Source organism: Pelophylax lessonae, assembly GCF_965119305.1.
Source record: "Pelophylax lessonae genome assembly, chromosome: 13".
Classification (NCBI taxonomy): Eukaryota; Metazoa; Chordata; class Amphibia; order Anura; family Ranidae; genus Pelophylax; species Pelophylax lessonae.
The window spans coordinates 5,377,487-5,386,281 of NC_138780.1; positions in this window are offsets into that span (position 1 = coordinate 5,377,487).

Sequence of the window (8,795 nt, forward strand, 5' to 3'; positions counted from 1 at the left end):
CAACTCTTGACTTCTGATTAAGGTGGGACAGAGTGCTCTGGCCATCTAGTCCAGGGATCCTAAAACTACGGCTCTCCAGCTGTTGTGGAAGTACACTTCTCATGAGGCATTGTAAAACTCTGACATTCACAGGCATGATGGGAATTGCAGCTCCTGAACAACTGGAGGGCCATAGTTTGAAGACCCCTGATATATATAGTCTTACAAATACCACTGGCCCTTTGAGGGCAACAATACTGCTAATATGGCCTGCAATGAAATGTAGTTTTACAGCCCCGTTGATGAGAAAACACATCACAAGGCTTTGCTTGTTTTGTTGGAAGCCAGCTCCCAGATTCAGACGGGCACCATGGAGAAAGCATCATTCTGAGTATTTTCCTATAGTGGATTCCCCCCCCCCCACATGTGCCACTCTTCCATTGGAGATTTTCACATTATTTACTATATGGAGGGGGGTGACGCCACTATTTGTCTTTGTAAGGGCAGTTGGCTGAGTTGGGAATTCTCCTGAAGCTTCTTCAATTGCTTGGAGGCCTCAAGAAGCCCACGTGGTTCAACATGCAGCTGGAGACATTCAAGACATGGCCAAAATCTAATGTAAGCTTACTAGAAGCTTCTGTGGAAGGCTTGGCCAGTGCCCAGCACATAAATCAGTATGCCCCATTAGCGGACAGCAGGAAGAAGAGTGGCTCCATTATTGATGTCACTGTTCAGAACATTGATTCACCATGGACCAGGCTTCCCTAATGACCATTTCAGCAGGGTTGAGTGGTCACTTGCCTTTCTATAGGGTTCCATGTCCCATACTGTTCCTTCAGAGGGATGGAGGACATCACAGCTGGAACTTTACAGGCACTATTAACACTCATTGTAAAAGGTTTCAGGAAGCGCTGAAATATGTTTAATAGTCCAGAACCAAATAAGGTTCAGTCATTGAGCCTGCTGAAGCCTTCCTACGTACATAGCTAACTGGGAGGAGGTTTTCAGCAGTTTTTGTCCATGCCAAGGGACACTCATGGTCTGCATATGAGAACATGTAGGCTGCTTGGCTTCCTCCAATATTTTGGAGTGGTACACTGCAAACCACTCTTCAAAGCAGCCATTCTTAACCAGGGTTCCTTCAGATGTAGCTAATTGCCCTCTCGTTTGATGGTTCCTGCATAGTTCCAGGGTCAACAGCGCTTGGCAAAGCCATCTGCCTGACACCAGTGCTCTTTTCAGCTGGGCCAGTAGCAGCAGGAGCAGTCCCGGCCCCACTGGACCAGCAGGAGCAGTCCCGGCCCCACTGGACCAGCAGGGAATAGGAATAGGTTTTAGCAGGGTGGTTTCCCCAAGACCTGCAGAGAACCCTCCCCCTCATCCCTGTGCACACTAAATCCTAGGACTCAGGAGCTCCTCTGCAGCTGTTGGTATGATGCTCTTGTGCTGTGCAGTTTGATCAGGTCTGCACACACATTTAATGTACATCTGGGTACTTGCCTTGTACTGTTCATATGTAGGCAAAGCTGAATGTGTTATGGCCACAGCCTGTCCCCTGCCCTGGATTTCAGTGCTTTCAACCTCAGAGGATCATCATCACATGGGGGCATTACCAATGCAAATACAGCCTGGCTGGGAACACCCACTCCTCCAGACTAACACCCCCCCCCCCCCTCATTTGACATATGCATAACTCCTCCCACTGTTTGCATCAGCGCTGAGGGCTCTTGAGGGGAGTACTGAGGCAGAATGCAGTGATGGTTCCCAGGAGCCCAAATACAGCGGCGGGGGGGGGGGGGGGTCCCCAAACGCCAGGCACAGCAGGGGTTGGCAATGGGCAGAGGAAGCCAGCACAACCTGCACTATCACCCTCAGACCACCCGCTCTCATCCTATCACAACTACTCCCTTTCCCTCTCGTGGTCACAAAGGAGAGGGAGGAAAGCTGGGATGGGGCCAAGATCTAAGAGCCCTGGTGAGACCCAGGCTGCAAACCCCCAACCTGCCCTGCCACCCTCGATCCAGCCGAAGACACCCGCTCCCCTTCACCTGGCACCACTACTTTCTTTCCTCTCTGCGGTCACAGAGGGAGAGGAAGAAAGTGGGGCTAGGGACAGGATCTAATAGCACTGGTGAGACCCCAGGCTGCAAAACCCCCAACCTGCACTGCCATTCTCCCAGCACCACTACTCCCTAGGAGGGAAGAGGAGGGAAGAGGAGGGAAGAGGAGGGAAGAGGAGCGAAGAGGAGCGAAGAGGAGGGAAGAGGAGGGAAGAGGAGGGAAGAGGAGGGAAGAGGAGGGAAGAGGAGGGAAGAGGAGGGAAGAGGAGGGAAGAGGAGGGAAGAAAGTTGGGCTGGGGACAGGCTCTAATAGCACTGGGGAGACCCACCCAGTGGGAGGGCACACACACTCCTCCCTTCCCTCTCAGTCACAAAGAAGGGGAGGGAGAGGAAGGAAAGCTGGGTCGAGGACAGGATCTGATAGCACTGGTGGGACCCAGGCTACAAACCCCTCAACCTGCACTGCCATCCACCAACCACCATAGGGAACATGCTCCCCTTCTAGCACCACTACTACCTTCCCTCTCGTGGTTGGTCAGAGGAGGAGAAGTGGAGGGAGGAAAGCCAGGCTGGGGACAGGATCTAATAGCACTGCTGAGACCCAGGTTGCAAATCCACAACTTGCATTGCTACCCTCCCAACTACCAGAGGGTACCCACTCCTCCCCTTCATGACTACAGTGAGGAAAGGAAGTAGTGGTGCTAGAAGGGGAATGGGTACCCTCTGGTAGTTGGAGGGTAGCAATGCAGGTTTGGATTTGCAGCCTGGGTCTCAGCAGTGCTATTAGATCCTGTCCCTGGCCTGGCTTTCTTCCCTCCCCTTTGTGGCCACAGAGAGGAAAGGGAGGGAAGAAAGCCAGGCCAGGGACAGGATCCAAAAGAACTGGCGAGACCCAGGTTGCAAACCCCCCAATCTACACTGCCACCCTCTGACCACCAGAAGGTACTCACTCCCCTTCTCCTAGGGCCACTACTTCCTTCCCTTTCATGTTCACAAAGGGGAGGGAGGAAAGCCAGGCTGGGGACAGGATCTGAAACATTGGTGAGACCCAGGCTGCAAACCCCCAATCTGCACTGCAACCCTTGACCATCAGAGGATACCCACTCCCCTTCTAGCACCAATACTTCCTTCCCTTTCGTGGTCAAGAAGGGAGGAAAACCAGGCTGGGGACAGGATCTAAAAGAACGCGAGACCCAGGTTGCAAACCCCTAATCTGCACTGCCACCCTCTGACCAGAGGGTACCCACTCCTTTCCTTGTGCTACTACTCCCTTCCCTTTCATGGTCACAAAGGGGAGGGAGGAAAGTCAGGCTGGGGACAGGATCTAATAGAACTGGTGAGACCCAGGCTGCAAACCACCAATCTGCACGGCCACCCTTGACCATCAGAGGGTATCCACTCCTAGCGCCACTACTTGCTTCCCTTTTGTGGTCACGAAGAGGAGGGAGGAAACCCAGGCTGGGGACAGGATCTAAAAGAACAGGTGGGACCCAGGCTGCAAACCACCAATCTGCACTGCCACCATTGACCATCAGAGGGTACACACTACCCTTCTAGCGCCACTACTTCCTTCCCTTTCATGGTCACGAAGAGGGAGGAAACCCAGGCTGGGGACAGGATCCAATGGAACTGGTGAGACCCAGGCTGCAAACCCCAACCTGCATTGCTACCCTTGACCATCAGAGGGTACCCACTCCCCTTCTAGCGCCACTACTTCCTTCACTTTCGTGGTCACGAAGGGGAGGGAGGAAACCCAGGCTGGGGATAGGATCTAAAAGAACAGGTGGGACCCAGGCTGTAAACCCCTAATCTGCACTGCCAACCTTGACCATCAGAGGGTACCCACTCCCCTTCTAGCGCCACTACTTCCTTCACTTTCATGGTCACAAAGGGGAGGGAGGAAAGTCAGGCTGGGGACAGGATCTAAAAAGAACAGGTGGGACCCAGGCTGCAAATCCCTAATCTGCACTGCCACCCTCAGACCAGAGGGTACCCACTCCTAGCGCCACTACTACCTTCCCTTTCATGGTCACAAAGGGGAGGAAAGCCAGGCTGGGGACAGGATCCAATAAGAACTGGTGAGACCCAGGCTGCAAACCCCTAATCTGCACTGCCACCTTTGAACATCAGAGGGTACCCACTACCCTTCTAGTGCCACTACTCCCTTTCATGGTCATGAAGGGGAGGGGGGGGGAGCCAGGCAGGGGACAGGATCTGATAAGCATTGGTGAGACCCCCAATGCTGCAAACCCCCAATCTGCACTGCCACCCTCTGACCACCAGTGGGTACCCACTCCTAGCGCCAATACTTCCTTCCCTTTTGTGATCACAAAGGGGAGGGAGGAAAGCCAGGCTGGGGACAGGATCTAATAGCAATAGTGAGACCCCAGGCTGCAATCCACTAATCTGCCCTGCCACCCTCCGACCACTATAGGGCACCAGCTCCCCCTACTCCCCCCCCCCCCCAGCAATGAAAAAAAAAAAAACAAACAAAAAAAAACAAAGGAAAAAATAAAAAAACACAAGCAGAATAAAACAAGCTATTAAAAAGGACCACAAAAGACCTTTAAGTAGATGAAAGTTTCTTTATTCTGTCACTTTAACTTATATACCAGCACAGACCTTCATTGTCACACACTGTACAAAGATCAGACACAGCGCAGGTTTGGTCGTCACTTAAAGAGCCACAATCAGATCGGGCGCCCCCCAGAGGGTGGGGGGGGGGGGGGAAATAAAATAACAGTGACCGAGCGGAGGAACCATCGGACTTCAGGATCAAAAAAATAAAATGGTCATGCACTCCATAGTCTACGACACGAGATTAAAGTCGATACGCAAAGCGGCTGTGACAGCTGAACTGCGATGACTGCGGCATCGTTAAAGTGATTTTTTTTTTATTTCTTTAGAAAAACAAGGAAAACAACTTTTGAAATCAGAAAAAAATGACAAAATTGAAAATCGCTCAAAATTTACGGAATGTGAAAAAAAAATTTCTATCACACTGCCTGTCAATGTCCGGCTGTCGTCTGACTTAAAAAAAAGTTTTCTACAGCAGAAATTAAATCAGCATTTACAGGGGGGACAGGAGCGGTCAGACATGCACTGGCTACAAATAAAAAGGCTTTTCTAAACCACAAAACATCAAAAATGCAAAAAATTAAGAAATAAAATAAAACCCTACTATATAAAAATAGTCTTGCACTAACATAAAAGCCGAGTCTGCCTCATGATTTGCAGCAAACCAGAATCTGCCAAGAGCGTCCCGGGGAGGGGGGGGGGGCAACAATAAGCTGCACCAGAGGAAAGGGGGGGAGGGGGGGTTGGCTAAGGAGGAGCCATTGGCTGTAGGAGGACTCTGCTGCCAGCGATTGGGTACGGTTAAGGCACGCTCGGCCTGTGGTTTTCTATTGCTTTAAAGAGGCTCTGTCACGAAGCAAGACACCTGTGTGAACAGGCTGCGGCGGAAGCAGTAGTTCCCTGACTTAAAAGGACTACTGCTTCTGCGGAGCCTTTGCCACACAGGCCTTTTGCTTTGTGGACAGTCCCTTTAAAAAAAGAAGGGATTACCTAAATCAAAGGCTGCCGCCTTTATCATTTATTGTAAAAGCATTAAAAGACTCATGGAGTCAAGACTGGCATAGCGGGATAAGGAAGAGTACAGCGGTGCCCTCAGAGCCACTCCTGGGTCCCATATTTTTTATTTATATATATATATTTTTTTTTAAGAGACCACACTGAGTAGGGAGATGAGGAATAGGTGTGACAAGACGCCAGGGCTGCAGGAATGACAGCTTGGCAGCCAGCGACCGCCCCACAACCGCCTGGCAGCCAGCGACCGCCCCACAACCGCCTGGCAGCCAGCGACCGCCCCACAACCGCCTGGCAGCCAACGACCGCCCCACACCCGCCTGGCAGCCAACGACCGCCCCACACCCGCCTGGCAGCCAACGACCGCCCCACAACCGCCTGGCAGCCAACGACCGCCCCACAACCGCCTGGCAGCCAACGACCGCCCCACAACCGCCTGGCAGCCAACGACCGCCCCACAACCGCCTGGCAGCCAACGACCGCCCCACAACCGCCTGGCAGCCAACGACCGCCCCACAACCGCCTGGCAGCCAACGACCGCCCCACAACCGCCTGGCAGCCAACAACTGCCTAACAGCCAACGCCTGCTTGGCAACCAACGACCACCCCCGGCCCCTGGCAGCCTACGACCGCCTGTCAGCCAACCACCTCACAACCAACTGGCAGCCAATAACTGCCTGGCAGCCAAGGACCACCCACGACCGCTTGGCAGCCAAGGACTGCCCCACAACCACCTGGCAGCCAATAACTGCCTAGCAGCCAACGGCCACCCCACAACCGCCTGGCAGCCAACGACCGCCCCACAACCGCCTGGCAGCCAACGACCGCCCCACAACCGCCTGGCAGCCAACGACCGCCCCACTACCACCTAGCAGCCAACGACCGCCCCACTACCACCTAGCAGCCAACGACCGCCTAACAGCCAACGCCCGCTTGGCAACCAACGACCACCCCCGACCTCTGGCAGCCTACGACCGCCTGTCAGCCAACCACCTCACAACCAACTGGCAGCCAAGGACCACCCACGACCGCTTGGCAGCCAATGACCGCCCCACAACCACCTGGCAGGAAATGACCGCCCCACAACCACCTGGCAGCCAATGACCGCCCCACAACCACCTGGCAGCCAACGAATGCCCCACAACTGCCTGGCAGCCAACAACCACCTCACAACCACCTGGCAGCCAATAACTGCCTAACAGCCTAATAGCCAACGCCCGCTTGGCAACCAACGACCACCCCCGGCCCCTGGCAGCCCATGACCGCCTGTCAGCCAACCACCACACCACAGCCACTTGGCAGCCAACACATCACGACCGCTTGGCAGCAAACGACCACCCCCGAGCCCCTGGCAGCCAACAACCACCCCACAGCCCCCCTGGCAGCCAACGACCGCTCCCTGACCGGTTCTCTTTGGGTTCAATGTCAGATGAGAAAACATGGAGAAACATAGGTTGAATTTCAATCTGCAACAAGAAAACTGCGACTATGATCTGCGCACATTTATACAGCACCCATGCAAGTGGCTATGAGTAACGACCGCTTCGCAGCCGACCGCCCCACGACCGCATGGCAGCCAATGACCGCCTCGCGATAGGTTCTCTTTGGGTTCAATGTTAGATGAGACAACATGGAGAAAACATAGGATGAGTTGCAATCTGCGACTATGGTCTGCACACATTTATACAGCACCCAAGCATGTGGCTATGAGTAACACAAAAATAAAAAAAAATGCAGAGGATGCTGCTTCCAAGCCCTAGATCAGGTCTCTCACGCACACAAAAGAAGCCGGTACTAAAAACCCCAGTGAGGGGGGGATGGGGTTGGTCTTATGCCCCACCAAGAACACGAGTCCAGAAAGGAGAAAAAAAGCCACCTGCACCTCTGGAAACAAACATTCAAAAGCTGGCAACTTTATTATTCCAGCCAAGAGTGCACATCTGGGACCTCCTTCGTTGACGATTTTCTCCCACAGCTCTGGGTTAAATCAAATAGGGACTCTTGTCTGTCCAGAATAAAGTTGCCAGCATTTGAACCTAACTGCAGCTGGCCTTTTTTCCTGCCTAGGCTGACAAAGCGATGTACAGGAACAATTTTGAAAATAAAAGCAACGTACAAATGGAGACTAAAGCCTTTTAAAGTAGACCGCCCAGTCAGGAAATGGGGGAGAAAATGCTTCCTGTAAAAGGGTGACAACAGTGAAGGCAGCCGTACTAATTCTCCACGGCGTTGTCACCCCAACGGTGGCCTCAGCCTCGTTTCAGCTTGGGCCCTATGGGATATGTAGTGTGGGTTCCCTTTCAAACCCTTTTTTTAACCCCAATACTTACCTTCAACTCTTGGGGTCTCACCGACTTGATAACTTCATTACCATCAGCCAGTGGCAGGGGGTGGGGCATTGTACTAGAACTGCTGCGAGGCCAGCAAGTGTGATAGCTCGCCGCCTAGAGGGAGGGTGTGTACATGACAGGCCAGGTTCACAAGAAAAGGGCAGAAAGACATTGTGTCGCTCCGCCGGTGCTGAACAGGAGGGAGCAGGGGCGTGGCTTGCTGGTGCTGTGTGTCTATGAATGCACACAGCCCGGTTTGGGAGCACATGCACAAGTGCCACCTTAGCATCCTGCTTGCCAAGGAAGCACCTGGAAGATGGAGGGTAAAAAGGTGTTAAAATAGAGCACCCTTTAGTATCACTTTAAAGCCGAATTTCAGGAATTCAGCCAATTTGTAAATGGCAGAGACACCATAGGTCCAACAAGGTACCTGCAACCTCCTGGACTTCTCTATTTACATCTGACAGGTTTATGGCTCTGCCAGAGGTCTTACTCAGGGCTGTCAGATGAGAAGCACACAGAGCAGGCTATGCCCACAAATCACCTCTGCTACCCATTCGCAGAAGCCTTTGTATTATGCGAACACAATTACAAAGGCTTCCGTTATTGGGCGGGAATGCATACCAGCGGGGTCGACTCTACTGCTGGATGAGTTCACATAATATAAAGGCTGCTGTGACTGGGCAAGTTGGATGCGTAGCAGTGGCACTGACTACTGTTGGAAGATGCCAAGATCAGAAAGTCCAGCGTGGGGCTCCCAAAGCACACAAAGCAACTATTCCCCAGCTTCCCATTAACAGAAGTCTTTGCATTAACAAATTACAAAGGCTTTGGGGAT